At 32.6% G+C, this 19,167-nt stretch overlaps 1 protein-coding gene across 1 annotated transcript in view; it reads right to left on the bottom strand.

Moving 5' to 3' along the window:
- The window catches only part of LOC126738814 (uncharacterized), a 61,413-nt gene extending 52,227 nt beyond the window's left edge, over window positions 1-9,186 (bottom strand). The window contains exon 1 of the mRNA XM_050444256.1: window positions 9,136-9,186. The gene's annotated coding sequence lies outside the window, so the exon portion shown is untranslated. The remainder of the gene's footprint in view (window positions 1-9,135) is intronic.
- Between the last annotated feature and the right edge of the window lie 9,981 nt (window positions 9,187-19,167).

The following is a 19,167-nucleotide window of genomic DNA, read 5'->3' as shown; positions in this document are numbered from 1 at the left end:
CTGGACAGATTTGTTAAGTTAAGAGAGGGATAAAATATATGGTGCCTCCTTGTATTGGCAGGAGGAACAAATAGAGGTAGCCTCTCTAAGAGCTCAGAACAATCAATTTTATTATTGCAAAGTTTATATAAAAATATCTGACTAGAGAGAATAGTATTTTGCTTTAGTGACAAATAGTTGAATCTATTCAGCAGGTACTCCTGTTCCACACCTCTTACTGGATATACTCCATCCAACTTAAAAGAAAGTAACTTTAAGAATCTGCGCTGTACTTACTCCAGTCTGTTAACATGAACATCATAGATGAGGAACCACAACATAGAGCCATACATTAATTTAGACTTTACTAATGAATTGTACAATACAGTCAAGCTGGATATATTCTTAAATTGAGAAGTGGACCTTACTATAAACCCGAGGGATTTTAAGGCTGAACTAGTGACGTGTGATGACCTTCTTATCTACTTCAATGCCCAAATCCTTCACTGAAGAACAGTCTAGCAACTGAGAACCACTAAATATATATGGATATAAAATCTCTTTATGAAGAATAGAAATTGTCATTTTTTTACATTTGTCACAGTTTAGGGGTAGTTTATTTCTTTCACACCATTCAAAGACCCTATTCATGTCCTCTTGTAGCTTCAGGCAGTCCAGCATAGTACGAATGATACGAAACAACTTCAGATCATTAGCGAATAAAAGACAGAAACTCGCCATACAATCAACTAAATCATTAATAAATAGATCGAACAGCATTGGGGCGAGGTTACTGCCTTGGGGCGCACCACTCGAAGCATGTAATACTCAGACCCAAAACCATTAAATTTGACATACTGAAGCCTGCCAGTCAAATATGAGATGAAGAACTCCACCAGACAAGGATGAAATCCAGCCAAAGCCAGCTTCCGTGCCAGCAAACCGTGATCCAGCCGATCAAAAGCCTTCGAGAAGTCTGTGTACAGCACATCCAACTGGCTTTTCTGATTTATAGCTAGATATGCTGTTTCCAAAAAACAAGCCATATTTGTGACAGTAGATCTTTTTTGAAAGAAACCATGCTGCTTTTCTGTAATTATGTGCTTAATTTGAGGAGACAATTTATCATGCACACATATCTCAAGGGCCTTCGAAAAATTAGAGAGAATTGACACCGGTCTATAGTTCTCTATTCTGCCATGGTCGCCACTCTTAAACACTGGACATATTTTAGCCTTTTTCCACTCTTCTGGAAATCTATTGGTCTTGAGTGATAAGTTGAAGATTTGTAAGAGTGGTACAGCCAGGGCCGATGCACAGTCACGCAAAAGAAATGAAGGTATTTGGTCAGGACCCGCAGTTTCTTTGTTTTTTAACTTCTGTAAAGCTTTTCTTACATCTGCCTCAACAAAAGATTGGACCAAAATGTTGTCTGAACCATACGTATCAGATTCTTTGGGCTGAGCAATAGAGGACTCAACATAAACACTCCTGAAAAAATCAGAAAAAGTATTTACAATACTTTTAGGACCCACAACAGTGGTATCTTTATAGCTTATAGAATCTGGAATACGAGAGTTGTTTCGTTTAAGGTGAATGAACCTCCAGAATTGCTTTGGATCACTCCGAATAGCTGACTCAGTCCTGGATATATACTCGTGATAAGCAAGATCCATTTTTGTTTTTACTACCCTCCTAGCAGCTCTAAAATCCTCATAAGCAGCAGAGCACCGTGTATGAAGCCATCTCCTATGTAGCCTAGACTTTAATTTTAATAATTTCCTAATTTCATGAGTGTACCACACAGGATATGAGTATTTACTATTAGAGGGTCGAAAACGAGGAACAGCTAGATGAAAAATTTCATGGATTTTATCATAAAAGGTTTTAACTGCCTCATTAACATCTGACTGGGTGTATATAAAAGTCCAATCCACATCAGAGATAAGCTGGTAAAGATAGGGAAAATTAGCCCTCCGAGAATTATACTTAAAAAATAATCTTAACTGGACATGCTAAAACTCCTATAGACCGCTTGTGGAGTCAAATAATGGATCTACCAATAGAAGTGATAGAAGTTTAGTGGGCCATGTACGCAAAATGGTATGTGTCAAAACGCGGATCAAGCGTCAGTTGTGTTAAGTATACTTTGACATTTCATCATGAATCGTTTAAGTCAAGAGCAACGTATTACGAAAATGCGCAATCGGTTAGAGTCTGTTATCGTGCTATTAGAGAAGATTTTAGCCATCGTGGACGGCCTTCTGAGCTCGCAATAAGGCGCACAATTAATAAGTTTGAACGGGAGTACACTCTTCTGGATAATAAGCCACTAACGCGACAAAAAAGTGCAACGACCGCTGAAAATATCGCCGCTGCAAAAGAAAGTGTTGACGCGAATAACAATGTGTCTATTTTGCGCCGATGAAGCCCATTTTTGTCTTAGTGGCATTGTCAATAGGCAAAATTGCCGCTTCTGGTGTCAGAACAATCCCCAGAAATTAGTACAGGTGCCATTACACCCGTTAAAAGTGACTGTGTGGTGTGGTTTGCATATCGGTGGAATTATCGGTCCATACTTTTTTGAGGTTGCAGGGGGGCGTACTGTGACAGTCAACGGAGAGCGCTACCGCGACATGATAACAAACTTTCTTTGGCCTGCAATTGATGGTGGAGACTTCGAACAGAATTGGTTTCAACAGGATGGAGCAACATCACACACCGCCCGAGCCACAATTAATTTATTAAGAGAGCGTTTTGAAGATCGAATAATTTCGCGACATGGCAATATCAACTGGCCACCAAGGTCCTGTGATCTTACTCCCCTGGACTTTTTTCTTTGGGGATATGTGAAGTCGAAGGTGTATTCTAACAATCCTCAAACCATCAATGAGTTGAAAGTTAACACAACTAGGGTTATTCGCGAAATTCAGCCCAACTTGTTAGAAAATGTGATTGAAAATTGGGTTCATCGTCTAAACGTCTGCCGCCGTAGCCGAGGTGGACATCTTAATGATATTTTGTTTAAAATATAATGTTACATAATAAACTACAACATGAAACATCAATCATAGAAATTAACCAATTCGTTTTTATTTTTTAGCAATTTAAACTTATATCGTTCTTATTGGTAGACCCTATATAAGCATTGTCAAAAACTAGACAGCTTCCGTACAAAGTATTTATTTCACGGTAACGGCACACGTTAACAGGCACTTTTTAAAAGTTTGATAATGACTCAACCGTAAATTTATTTTTCTTATTACCTTAGCATACGTTTAGGTGTGGGTTTGTCTGTTTGTCAATGAATTTTCTTTCGTCATTTTTAATAATTTTAATTTGTCAAACTAATAACACAGAAAAATATAAAATATAAAATTAAAATTTTTTTGTACTAATTCCATTCATTGTAGAATAAACTTGGTTTCTTATCCTTTTTTACAACCGATCTACAAATATTATTATCTCCTCTCTTTTAGACACCACTGAATAAATTTTTTCTATAATAAAAACATAATAAAATTAAAAAATTAAAACGGAGAAAAAAATATTAATAAAACAATCTGTAGCTCAAAAATTAAGAGACCAAGGATATAAGTTAATTAATTTTTTTTTAATCATCTAAAAATTCACCCTCTCAAGAAATAACATTTTATTTTGAAACACCCTATATACGTAATAAATGTATAAATTAAACACATTTTAATTATGATTTTTTAAATTTATTTAGCAAAATAATGTTTTTTGAAGCATTACATTAGTTATTATGGACATGCTTATATAATATAATTAGAACTTGTTAATGATATTGGATAACTATATTGGATATTTTATTCGCTATTTTAAATGAATAGAATCTCAATTCATAAAATACTTTCTATTCATAAAATCCCAATTAAATATAAACTAATTGTAAAATGTTAATAAAAGCCACAAATTAGTATATACTAAATAATCAGAAATATTGCAATTTGGGAAGCATGATAGAACTAAACTAGACCCTGTTTAATTATTTTGGACAACAAGGATAATTATTTTTATCTATGATTGATTTTTTCATATTTAGTGTATTTACCGGCTTAAATTTCCAACTTTTCTTGTTTTAAGTTTGTTACTATATACTATGTATAGAAATGGGATTTCCTATGTTCCGCCTGGCGATGCACCACCCGGTATAGTGCAATTTAATAATATAAAAAAAAATTATAAACTGATTTCTGCTTATCTCTAAGGATTAAAGACCAACAAGCCAACTTCTAATTACATACGAAATTCCTTGTTAAAAACATTTGAATTTATAGCAAAAATTTGCAAAATTTATTGTGAAAATTTTCAATCCGTATACTATGAAATGTTGTTCACACAATATAATTTTACAGTTTTATGATTTGAGCATTACATCGAACGTGCCAACCATAAGACATATTCTGGGTTTTCTTTTCGGTATATTTTAAGAGGCATAAAAATGTATATCTATTAAAACAAATTTGTCCTCCATAGTTTTTTTCCAAATTTTTTTCCAAGACACAAAGGGAGTATAGGCTCGACATCTTAAAAATGACCGAATTATGGAATCAAAGAAAAAAATTAGTCAAGTCATTAACAAAGATTAACTTACTACTGGTAAATATGTAATAAATACTAAACATTTTTGTTAACATATATTTTAAACATGTTTATTTTTTAGCAAATGAATGTTTAGCTTCCTACTTTCTGTGGGTGCCCAATTAAATAAAACATACCGGGTGGCGCGATGGCGCATCGAACACGAAACAGAGCCAATTACGGGCAGTCCATTAACTTTTTAAAAAAACGCTAGGACCCGTCGATTTTATTTTCGAGGGGGACACTTAATAATTACAAAATTACTTTCCCACCTACAACCCCCTAAGCGGGGGTGGCACTACCCCTAAAATCTTAAATGGAAAGGGGGGTCGAGTGATACCTCATTGGAAAGGTCTTTTAATTCTCTTTACAAGGGTACTTGGCTTGACGCAATTTAAGTAAGTACTTTTTAAAATTTTCGCATTTAAACCTTAAAAGGTAATTTTCAATATTTTTACTTTATCATAGACTATTAAAGGTACTTTTAAGAAAAACAATGCCAGGCAGTAGGACAAAACCATCAAGTATGAAATTATGAGACAAAAAATGAGATAGCTCTATCATATTACAGAATATTTTGACCTTAAGTCTAGACATTTAAAAAATTATCGCAAAAATACATTTAAAAAGAATTTACTTTAGTTCACTATCTCAATCACAGACCACGTAAGTATTAATATTAATTTATTAACGACAGGTAATAAATATCATTAGAATAATATGGATGAACTAGAGAACGGGTCAGCCAAAAATTTTTACAAATATTTGTAAAATTTTCTTGTTGACCAAAACTAAAAATTGAATTATTCTCAATTTATTCTAAATGTAGTACGCTGTTAAAAAGGTGATTTATAGTGCGGGACTTTGTCTTTTTTAGGTAATATCTATTTTTTAAAATAAAAATGGTGCATACAACGGCAGAAAGAGTTGAAATAATTGAATTATTTTTTGGAAATAATCAATGTGCTAATAGAACGGCGAAATTATTTAATGAGCGACATGAAAACAGCAAGGTGCAGCGAAAGTATGTATCGGAGCTTGTTTCCAAATTTCGAGAAACTGGATCAGTGGCGAATCGCAAACGCAATATTGAAAATCCCGTAAGGAATGAAGGTATGGAAGTGGCTGTACTAGGGCATATTAAACTAGATCCTACATTAAGTACCCGTCAATTGGAAACTGTCACAGGTATTAGTCGACATAGTATCCAAAGAACTTTAAAAGCTCATAAGTTTCATCCGTACAAAATACATCTTGTGCAAGAGCTGAATGAAGATGATTTCGATCGGCGATCACAATTTAGTGAAATTATGAGTGAACGAATTATTAATGCCCCAAATTTTTTGTTTAATACGTGTTTCTCTGATGAAAGCTTTTTTTTCCTGAATGGCTTGGTCAATCATCATAGCTGCCGATATTGGTCCGATAATAATCCTAGAGTGTATCGTGAGGTACACACCCAATACCCACAAAAGTTAAATGTCTGGGCTGTTATCTTTGGTGATAATTTAGTTTTAACCATTTTTTTTTACCTGGAAATCTGACAGGTGAAATGTACTTAGAGCTATTACAACAGGCCATTGATCCAGCATTAACAGCTACAATTGAAACTCAAAATGACAGATACGATGAGGATAGATTGATGTTTCAGCAGGATGGTGCCCCACCACATTATACGTTATTCGTACGAGAATATTTGGATCGGACGTTTCCAGGACAATGAATTGGAAGAAGAGGTGCTATTAAATGGCCTCCACGATCGCCGGATTTATCACCTCTAGACTTTTTTCTTTGGGGTCACTTAAAAAGCAAAGTTTATGAGAGTGAACCCACTTCGTTAGAAGATTTACAAGGCAGAATTGTAAATGAGTGTTTTCAAATCACGTCTGAAGTATTGCAGAACGTGCGACAACGCTTTGAGCAAAATCTTTTTTATTGTATGAAGAATGGAGGTGGCCATTTTGAACATTTATTATAAGCTAACACTTAAGCAAATTCTTTTTAAATCTAATTTTGCGATAATTTTTTGAATGACTAGACTTAAAGTCAAAATATTCTATAATATGATAGAGCTATCTCATTTTTTGTCTCATAATTTCATAATACTTGATGGTTTTGTCCTACTGCCTGGCATTGTTTTTCTTAAAAGTACCTTTAGTAGTCTATGATAAAGTAAAAATATTGAAAATTACCTTTTAAGGTTTAAATGCGAAAACCCTTGTAGAGAGAATTAAAAGACCTTTCCAATGAGGTATCACTCGACCTCCCTTCCCATTTAAGATTTTAGGGGTAGTGCCACCCCCGCTTAGGGGGTTGTAGGTGGGAAACTGATTTTGTGATTATTAAGTGTCCCCCTCGAAAATAAAATCGACGGATCCGCGCGTTTTTTTTTAAAAGTTAATGGACTGCCCGTAATTGGCTCTCTTTCGTTTTCGATGCGCCACTCGGTATATATTTCACAGCTTAAAGACAAATTTGAAATAAATATCGATATGCAGGTTCCTCTGCCAAAAAATATAATATATTTAAAACGATAATACGCAATTTTACGTAAAAACTGCTCAGCTAGCATATAGAAATAGCAATTTAAAAATAAACGCGTATAAGTAAAGTGATATTATGTTTATTTTTGAACTTCACAATTTAGCGTTAATGCAATATATTTTATCCTATCTGATATTATATATACACATCGATTAGGAGTGAGAATTCCTAAAACAAAGATCTACCATGCAGGGTATTTTTATTATATTTATGTCTAATTTTATTATATTTATGTCTTTTTTTCTGCTTTATTACATTTTAATAAAGTTATTAATGAAATGTAAATGTTTTTGATATATTAATCAGAATAAGTAAGTTTTCAAGTTTGACTTACATTTTATAATTTTTGTTTTAGTGGCATTTTAACAAAATACATGAAGCTATTGTTCAAAATTAAGAAAAAAATAATTTTTAACTAAAGCAATTTTTTTATTACATTTTAATTTAATTTAACCTTGAAAGTTTTACTATATAAACTTTTTCCTACAGAATCTTCATTTTTCGAAAAATAACCAAACCCAAGTTTTCATTATTTTTTAAAGAGGTTATCAAAATTAAAGGCAAATAAGTGTTTTAATGCAAATTCTATAGTTTAAAAATAAATTATTTTAAGTAAATGATATGTAACTTAAGAATTGCTTAAATTTAATCAGAAATATAAAAATTCCATATAGCTTTAGAACATGTAAACAATGCCAATACTTCCTTTAATATTTTAATTCTGTCGGACTCTACATCAGTCATACAAACTCTAGGTAATGGACACAACTTAAACCATCCAATTATTTTCAAAATTAGAGCTGTTTTGGTATAACAAAAAAATTATCTTTGTTTGGATAAAAGTTCACTCAGGATTATTGGGTAATGAGTAAGTAGATAAGGAAGCAAAGAAAGCCATTTCTTGCAACAACTTTATACCTAAAGTACACTACAGGGACTTATTTCCTTTTATTTACTTAAAAGCATTTGAATGCTGAAAAAACATATTTTTAGAATATGTATCAAACACAAAAAATACCTATACTTTAATTAAAAAAAGGCTGACAAAAACACTTTAGTCTTTAGCCATAACTTTCCAAGATTTTCGGTAGGACACGGTAATTTTAATCAATACCTATATAAAATAAACATGAAAGACACAGATATTTGCGATTGTGATAATCAGTCAATTGATGATCTGAATCATAGACTTTTGCTTGTAAAAACAATTTTCAAGCCATTTAATTTTTAAACATGGAACTTGGAAAACTATCCTCACTTCTACTTATGGTAGAAATTACCACAAATAAAAAAGTATAAGCAATTTTTTAAAAATTTTTAAAGCTATGTAAAAATAAAATATAATTCACATAAAAACTTGACTTGCAGTAATAAATAGTAAAATTATAACTGTATACTATGCTAGTTTAGCTAGATAAAATTAGACATATGATGTAAAATATAAGATAGTTAAAAACACTCCCTATATTTTTCCTGGTGTTATTTTCCTAGCTATCTGAGTCACCCTGTCTAAAATGTTCAAAACATCTCCTATTCTTTCCTATTAGGTAAGAGATATATAAAAATAAATAAAGTAAATGAGCATTATAAGCGCAGATATAAAAATAATTGATATAAGCAGATATTTATATTATAGAGAGTTAGCTATAACTTTTTGGATAATCAAGCAATAATAAGTAATAAAGCAATGGGTTTTTCTAATTTGTTTGAGACACAGGTCTATAAGTGGCTTTGCCATCATACAACATGAATATCGTTGTTTCGCCTAAAACTTGTGGCTAAATGTACTCGACATAAGACCAAAAAAAAAAATTCATATAAGGAATTAAAACAATGAGTTAAGCCTATTCCAAAGACCCCTGTATATCTTAAAAAATATGGCTAAAAATTAAGGAAAAGCTTACTAAGCCTCAAGAAATATTTTTCTAATTAAATTCCTAATAAAACTAAGATAATCTACCCACATTTAAAGTAAAAACTAAATACAAAACTTTGTGTTGGACTCACCAGCGCGTTTTTCTAGATGAAGAGTCTGGAACAAACTGTTGAAAGCGCGCCTCGAAAACTTTCGAAGTTAAAGTTTGTTATTGTGGAAGAGGCGGACAGAACATGCGCTCAACTGCATGGTAAGCGAACAATTTAAATTAGTATGCTTCGACTAATAAAATATTAAGAGTAAATGATAGGTAGATAGTAATTTAAAAATTTATTTACATTGAATATTTAATTACTTTTATTCATATTCGAGTAACAATTTAATGCTGTAGCGAAATAGAGTTAATGTATTTCAGTTTTATTAAAACAACATGCCAAATATATAATAATACTTTTGATATTTAATAACTAGGATAATGAGTGAATTAGGTGAGGTATATTTGGATCATAAACTTATTCTTTTTGCTCATTTAAAATGCTGGGAAGCTACCTAGGTTAATGATGATCATCGAAGAATCGAAAGAAGATCTGCGTTTGCTAACTTTCTTTATTGGAATTACAAAATATGTAAACTTAACAATCAAATATCTTAAAAATAACAGTGCAATATTATTTATTTAAATCATAAATCAAATAAGCCAAACTTAAAACAATAAGAATATATGGGTGTTGTCCAATGTCTGCCTCAGAAATGTATGTAACGAACCAAAGGAGTCAATTTTAGAGTGTTGCTTACCCAGTCTGCTAGTTTTAGAGGTCAAGATAATCAAGTCATAATTAGTACGATAGTAATATCCAGTTTAAGGGATATTTTAGTAACCAGTTCTACGCATGGAACTTATCTGTTGTAAATGCTGTGTATGGCCTAATTTCAGGATCAAGTTCTACTTGATTATATCCTTGGGCTAAATCTAAATGGCTTAAATAATTAGTGCCTGATAAAGAGTCCAGAATTTCTGTAATATTAGGCAAAGGAAACTTTTCATCATCCCTAGTTTGCCTATTCAACAACCTGAAATCTAATACAACTCCTAATTTTTTTACACCGTTGTTGTCTACTTTTTTGGGTACCATTAATATTGGTGAAGACCATTCTGAGCGAGTTTCTTCTATATTGTCATTTTGCAACATTTGCTTAATTTGTTCGTTCATAACTTTCTTTTGCGCATGCGGTATTCTATATGGTTTCACATACACTGGACTTGCTCCATCTTTTACTCGAATTTTTTGGCTAAACATATTTGTCACACTCAGTGGCTCTCCATCCAAATGAAACACATCAGCGTATTTTGCACAAATTTTTTCAATTGATAACTTTTCCTCCTTATTAAGTTCTTTAGTATTTATCAAATCCAAAACTTTATCTACTCGACTCACATTATACTATTTTTCTGAAACTCACATACGTCGTAGCTAAAAAGACTCTCCGTTTTTGGTCGAAATTTTTTTAACCTAGCCTCTCTCTCATTTATATTTAAAATTTTTGTGGGAACTTTTTTATCTTTTGGTTCAGCAATAACACTGGCCATCATTACACCCTCACACATTCCTCATTCATACTAACAGAACAATACCTTATTACTTCACATCGAGGTGGAATAATAATATAATCATCTGTTTCTGATTCTAAGGGCACGGTAACTCTAATATTCGATTCATATTATTTTAATAATACTGAAATCATGCGAAAAATTTTTATTACCAATGCAAAATAAAATATTTGCCGAATCTTCTGATATTGTCGACTCGGCAATGCCTTGTATTTTTGTTTTGTTATATGTATCAACACTACTCCAATTTCTAATATATTCAGCAAAAATGCAACTAATGCTGGCTCCTGTATCAATCAAAAATTTAAACATTCGTCCTTCACATCTTGCATATACATAGTTTATCCCATTCATACCGAAATTTACATCACATTCACTCTTAGACTCGAAAAAACCTATCTCCACTAAATTTCCTCAATTTGTGCTCCCTCAGTAAAGTAGCCTCTATGCATGGTCGTACCTCGACCCCGATTTACTACCGCTGAGCCCTAAGTCATCCAGCGTCCTCGCGACTGTCCTTGAAACCTCGTGTTTTGGTGACGATAATTATTATTGTTGTTATTATTATGGATAATAAAATGTGAATGCGGATAATTATTCTATCTGTAATGGAACTGACGGAAATTATTGTTATTATTAAAATTATTAATAAATCTTCTAGCCTGATTATTAAAATTGTTAAAATTTGGTCGTGACCTAAATCCACGGTTATTAAAATTTCTGCCTCGTACGTGGTACATAAAATTTTGTGGTGATCTCCCTTTTTCAGCTTCTTTTGCGCCCATTATTGCGTGTTTTAAATTTTCATAATTTCTGGCCTTTATCATTGTTTACAACTCGTCGGTTTTTAAACCAAAATGAATTAATGGCCAATTTTTCATTTATTGGTTGCAAAATTTAAACTACCCTATTATCGTTATCCGCTTGCGCTAACGTCAAATCAACCAACAATTGTTCTACTACTTTAGCAAATTCTTCAATAGTCTGTCAATGTAGTTGACGTGAAATTGCCGCTGGTGCCTTTCTAGTCAACAAATTGTTTTTCATATCTGTGATTAATTCTTCTATACTGCATTTTAAGTCGTAATTAACACTTGTAGACACTTTTGCTTTCAAAACATACTTAATTGAATGTGATTTCTCACTGTCATCTAGAAAATCGTTATATAAGTCAATAGCTTCAATCAACTTTTTTGTCACGTCTTCCGTACCATCCATACTTGGTAAGAGGGACGCGGCTGTCCTTAAATCAAATTTCCCTGACATGTTTTCCTCGACAATATTACCTACCGGATAAGAAGTTCCTAATGACATTCAAGTATTACTACCCGAACTAGTAGTACTACCTGGCCTAACTACTTTTACCCAACTTATTAATAATAACCTACCATTTTTTTTAAATATTTCTGATAAAACCTATACTATCCTCTATTGAGTCATTCGTTTCAGAATATTTTTCTCCTAACTCATTAAATTTAAGTTCTAATTTTGCTAAATCTGAAAATAACTTATTGATTCTCTCTGGCTTTCCTCGCCTATCTTTCGGCTCTTTTTTAATATTATCATAAAATTTACTAAATATATCCTTTAAATCTAAAAATTCCTTAACAATAGTGATTTATCTAATTTCCTACACAAACATATAATTAGGATAAAATATAACAACGGAATTTAAACGACTTACTGCTACACTTTTATTCCATTCCGCCCCATTCCTTCACTCCATAGCCTACAGAAGTTCTTGGCTGGCTCTGATTTCTCTCCTTATCTTTTTTTTCCAACATCTTCTTGCCTTATCGCACCAAAACCCATACCACAATGACCAAAATGAGGCAGGAGGCTGCTATGCCCAAACCTTAACTCACAGAAATTCGCAGCTTTCCTACAGGAACATCGGCCGTTACGCCACTACTATTACCAGCTTGCGTCACTATCATTTCTTCCTTAGATTGATTAGTGCCCATTTTTTTAAAAATATGTAATTTTTTGTTGCTTTAATTAAAAAACTTATTCATCCTTCCAATACGACTGGCAGGGTCGTCATGTAATATCCAGTTTAAGGGATATTTAGAAACCAGTTCTACGCATGGAAGAAATTAACAAAAAAACACTTTGAGGAACATTTTACTACATTCTATTACAGCGTTCGTAAGTTAGTGTCCAATATCCGACTTTTTAATAATAGCACTCTCTTAGTTCTACCCAAAACTAGTTCACACCAATACACTGGAACCTTATTACCGCAATCATACGATGTATACATTCAATGATCAAACATGCACACTCAGACATAAACTATCTAAAATATATTAAATAATATTTCATAATAACTATTCCTAAAGTAAACCTATAACAAAAGCTGTTCTACATATTAGAAAATAATTAAATACAATTTGTTTAGACTAATGTTAAAATATATCGTAAATCTATGTTACATTTATTACTACACCTATTACACGAAAAACTAAAAAAAAAAGTTTGTCAAGTCATTAACAAAGATCAACTTACTTCTCGTAAATATGTAATAAATACTTCACATTCTTACATACATCTTAAACATTTTTATTTTTTAGCAAATGAATGTTTAGATTCCTACTTTCCGTAGGTGCCTTTCCGTAGGTGCGTGATTTGTATATCGTAAAATCGATATACAAATTCCTATGCCAAAAAAATATATGTACAATGATAATACTTAATTTAACGTAAAAACTGCTAGCATATATTTATAAAAGGCAATTTAATAATAAACGCGTATAGGTAAAGTGAAATTATGTTTATCTTTGAACACAATTTAGCAATAATGCAATATATTTTATCCTATCTGATATTATACACATCGATTAGGAGTGAGAGTTCCTAAAACAAAGATCCACCGATGCAGGCTATTTTTATATTTATGTCTTTTTTTTCTGCTTTATTACATTTTAATAAAATTATTAGTGAAAAATTCGACGTTTATTTCATAATTTTTGTTTTAGTGGCATTTCAACAAAATACATGAAGCGACTGTTCAAAATTAAGAAAAACATAATTTATAACTAAAGCAGTTTTTTTATTACATTTTAATTTAATTTAACCTTAAAAGTTTCACTATATAAACTAATATTGCAATTTGCTGGTCTTGATGGAACATACACATCAATTTAAGAAATCTCTTTTTTAATGACGTGTTGTAATAGAGGTCATATTTAGCAATTCAGATATTTGGGAATCTTTATAATTATCTCAAACATTTTAGAAACTTATGCTCAACTAATTTGAGGTTGTTAATCTAAATTCCCTAGTATGGGGACCAGATACAAGATCCATATTAGGTGAGGATGTACAAGGGTACAGTAGAGAATTTTTAACCCTGACCTACTACCGACACATTTTTATTACATATGTACTACTGATGGGTCCTTAGGACCCATAATAATAAAATTGCCATATAATCAATAAAAAAACTTTTATTCAAAAATTTAAAATTACTTGGGTATATTACAGTACATAAACCGAAAAAAACCTAAAATTATTTTTCAGAACACTTAGAGCACAATTTCTTGCAGCATTGATTGCAAATGGGCAACTTACATATGTCACACTGGATAGCAGTTTTCCTATCCTTGTTAGTGGGGCATATGGCACACCTTTTTCTTTGACTTTTTTAAGGAGGTACTTGAGGCTGCTCAGAAACTGGATTCGCAACCCCCAAAAGTTCTGCAATGAGGATTCGTACATTTGACTGCACCTTCTTGTTGGCCATTCTGAGTCGCAAATGTTCATCTATGAATTGCTTCCTAAGAGTTTTGATAAATGAGTATCATTTTATTTCTTTACCTTTTGATGCAAATTGGTACAATACTCGAGAATTTATACACAAGCAAAAAAAATTGCCATTGGCCAACGGTTAGTTCTTCTGGATACTGAATACAACGCACATTTCGCATCTAATGCATCAACTCCAGATTTTGTTTCATTATAAAAATGAATTATCTCCGGCTTTTTGGTTGTTTCGTTGACAGAATTGTCATGATGCATGCTAGAAAGTAATATAACGCTTTTACTTTTTTTTGGTACATAGCTCACTATGGTGGTTGAAGAAGTAAATCCAAACGTTGATGAATGAATTGCACGTTTTCGGTTCGGTAAAAATCCAGGTGGTACAGATTTTTTATTTTTTCGTTCCCACGTACGTCAAACTGTTTTTCTTGAGTTCGTCGACGAGTTCCACTGGACTGTACCAGTTGTCCCTGGTGATGTTCCTGTTGGTGCCTTTAATACACTCCACAAGCCTAAGTTACTCTTGTTGGATTTGATAATGTAGGCTTTTTTGCACCATCAACTTTTATTTCGAGACCGGCATAAATCTCTGCATCTACGAGGATAATGGGTTTTAGCGTCAGCCAAAACCTGCACTTTAATTCCATATTTGGCAGGTTTGTTCGGAATATACATCCGAAATCCACACCTTCCTCGAAACGGCACAAGCATTTCGTCTACAGTTAGGTAAATTCCCGGTGAATAACATGACTTTGATCTAGCTACAAACTCATCAAATAATTCCGACACAGCGGCCAACTTATTAGTTTTTACTCTTTCTTCTCGGGTTTCTACATTGTCAAATCTGAGACAGCTCAATAAAAACGAAAATCTGGCCAGACTCATAGTAGCACAAAAAATAGGTCTTCCTGTCCCATCTGTGGCCCACATAGAACGGACGTCTTCGTGATTAGATTTAAAGATGGACTGAAGATACAACAACAAAAAAACGCCTTGATTTCACATATGTTGGTATTTTCAGTAAACGAAGGCCAAAATTTAGTTTGTGACTGAGAAAACCTTTTAGACTTTTTTTAGTTTTCTCTGGTGAAGGTTATCTTTAAATTGGTAAATTCAACTAACTTTTGTATCATCTCATTAGAAATTAGTAGACTACAAGCATCTACAGGCTCACGTGGAGGATTATTACGAGCAGGGCCAATAAGGCCAGGCAAGATAGTAACCAAATTATGAGCAGGGGTCCTACCTCTAATACCTGCTGTTTTGACCATTTGGTATTATCTTTCCCATACCAACTGTTCCTGAAGTTTTCTTGCTCTGTTTCGGAATTGTGGTCGCTCAGTATTTCATTGTCCTCTTCATTCTCGTCACTCTCTTCAGCCAATCTTTCTAGTTCCTCTAACACAGCTTCTATGTTTGGAACACCAACGGATACACTTTTCTTGCTCGAGCCCATTTGGTTTGAGTCTTCCATACTTTCCCAAAAGTCTTCAAAGTCTAAAATATTTCTTAATGCATCTTCTGACAATGCCCTAGAACTGGACGTTATTGCGTTGCATTTACTGAAAGATAGTAAAAAAACACATTTTATATCTATTAACTTATACCTTATGGCCACTAGTACCTATTCTTGTGAAATAGATAAATACCTTGCAAAAAATAACAACGAAATAGATACTTTCAAACCAATAAGCAGTTATTAACTTGTCGCGTATTTACTCCTGATCCAGTAAACACTGCCTTCGAACCTAGCCGGCACGAACGAATACTGAACTCTGAAGTATGAATCTATGTCAGCGAAATCACGTATGATATTGCGTATGGTATTGCGGAGGAGTACCGAGACAGCGAGTATCCAATGTTGCCAAACTTAAAAATTATACCCTATTTAAAAATAGGATGGGTCCTTAGGACCCATCAGTAGTAGCTACGGGTTAAGCAACATCTTTACCCAAATGAACAATAAACTAAAAGTTTTCATTAAGGGCAACGCCAAGGCCTCTGGTAACAGAGACAAAGTCAAAATCCTATTTTGTTGTTGCAGCAATATTGGATCTAATAGTTTGATCTGCAAAAAGTTACAGACCTTGATGTACCAAGCCACAAACATTGAGAATTGCACTCAGCATGCATATAGGACGATAATTAGTGATAGGCACTCTATTATCTGACTTAAAACGTTCTGACAATCTGAAAACATCCCACGTTTATAAAAAGAGATTAAAGATGTGATGCAACTATCTAGATAGGTTAAAACTGCAATCTTTTATAAAACATTTAGGTATTCCATCTGGTCCAGGGCCTTTGTTTGTGTCAAGAGAACATAGATTACTGAATATACCTAAAATCATATGGTGATGATAACGGACTGGTGGAAATAAATATTTTAGGCATAGGAATATCAAAAATATTACGTACAGATACAGGTGATTAATAATCACTTGATAAGTAATTAGCAAACAAACTAGCGATTGCCTCACCTGACTTTTCCTATTTAAATAATAAAGGCTATTGCGGAAGGGAACAAGTTTTTCGTTTACTAACAAAAGATCAAAATTTTTCATATTTTTTTTTAATTGTTTTCTCAGTTTATATTTTGATGAGCTTTATTTTCTTGAATAACAAGCAGCTCTCGAGGTTGCGCAAGTCCCGTGGTAAATATATTGGGTTCTTGTTTTAAAATATCAGGTACTGTCTTCAGCAACTGCATTAGTAAATATGTTACAAATAACAATTTTCGCTAGTCTTTTGAACACGGAGAAAATGATAGCTTTATTGTTTATTTAAATTTAACTTATACTAAACAATCCTTTTCTCAATTACTATCTATAGGTACAATATATATAGCAGAAATTACTATCTATAGGTAGATACAAATTTAATTTTAGTTTTGTGGTGCGACTTTTCATTCTGCTCTCCATATACTTATAAATATATTAAGAACACTATTAACGAACTTTCAAATTTAAATACCGGCAGTATAAGAGTTATTCATAGACTTTTTAAATTTTGACTTTGAGCACTATTGGTATTTATGGTCGGCCTTCCGATTCTATTGACAATTGCAGTATTAAGAATTTTTTTTGGCAACATTGTAATACTAAGAAAGCCAGGAGGAGTTGCGTGCCAGCAGGAGCACAATATTATTAAACATACATTTAGCTAAAAATAAAATGGGTGAGTTTAAACTATTTATTGAGTCTATGGGTTGGCCTTACTGAAAATTGGTTGAGGCCAAATGAGCCAATTTATTTGACTGATAACACGATTGTCTCAAAATGTCGTTGAAGTGAGTTTTATCATGGAGGAAATATTCTATAATTTATAATGACTTCGAAAAGTTCTTGAATTCTTAATGGTTTATTGCATAAGTTGGTTTATTTACAGATCTCCTTCTAAAAATGTGGTTCATTTTATGGAGAAGCTTGAACCTCTTTTGTCCAATATGCCGGTCAACAGGAATGTAATAGTCACGAGTGATTTTAATATAATTTTCTAAGACCATATGAATTCGCTTCCATGCATTGTAGATTTCATTTCGATTTTTGTGTAATGCGTGAGACGGGTCCCAAATAATTATTTCTTTCTCATAAAGGTCCAAAAATTCAAAGGTTACCTCATTAGAGCACTCCATCATTTGCTAAAAAAACGTGCCGTATTTAACCCAAAGTCGCCAAGTAATGTGGCGCGAAGAAAAAGATTTGCCAAGTTCGATACTTGGCGCCTTTGACATCGAGTGATTTACCGACTCCGAACGGCAAGTACAAGTTGCGTGTCGAGTTTCACTACTCGACACTTGTCAAGTAGTTTTTAGTCATCAAGTTTTTGATATGTAATCAAACTCTGGGGCGTGTGCCTGTTACCAATTTTAAACCTTTTACTCCCTAATGATGGACACCACTGTGTCCGAAATATGTAGAGAATATTAAGTTAACTAAATGTTTAATAAATAAGTGGAGGGAGACTAAAGGATCTTCATTTTACCTTAACTCTGTTTGTGATAATAAAGCTAGTCTTTGAATTTGCATATTATGTTTATTTAGTTCAGTGAAGAGCCACATCGGAAACTTTCTGACTGAAAACTTTTTAGCTTTACCAATGAAGTCATTAAAGGTGTGACAATAAATATTTAAGGAATTATCAAAAACAATGTTTTGCAAAAAACACGCTGTAGCTCAAAAGTTTAGTTTAAGTTTTCTTCTTAGAATCATTTAAGCATTCACTTCCTTAAAGACGACGAGATATTTAGATAAAGTATCTTGCTACCTGCCATAAAATGCAAGAGTTGATTTTATTGACTAATTTGTAAAACCCCGTAATGCAATTACAACAGCACTCTCGAATATTATTAATAAATTCAGCAAACGCTTAAATGTCCACAATTATTTAACCCTTTTTACAGATTAACTCACCCACACACGTGCTGAAATCTTGAATAATTATGATTGAAGTAAATTAAATTGCCAATTTTATTATCTGTTTACCCCTGGAACATTTCTACATTACGGAAATTAAAATGTCTAAGAATTTATTTACATAGAACAGTAATTTTATGTACGATGATCGCCATCATAATACTGTATCATTTCTTATCGCTAATTATTAAAAAAATATTTACAAATATCTAAAAGCAATGCCAATCAAATGTACAGTTTTCTTGTCAAAATAAATATGTTTTTTTTTGCTGATAAATGATAAAAAATATATTCAAGGGAGACTCTCATGATTTTTCCAAGTAGGTATGCGTATAATAATTAATTAATGCATACGATCTAGATTATAAGATTTGTTA

Source organism: Anthonomus grandis, chromosome 7, assembly GCF_022605725.1.
Source record: "Anthonomus grandis grandis chromosome 7, icAntGran1.3, whole genome shotgun sequence".
In the NCBI taxonomy this organism is placed as follows: Eukaryota; Metazoa; Arthropoda; class Insecta; order Coleoptera; family Curculionidae; genus Anthonomus; species Anthonomus grandis.
The sequence above is the reverse complement of the archived record's forward strand: the minus strand, read 5'-3'. Positions and strand labels throughout refer to the sequence as shown.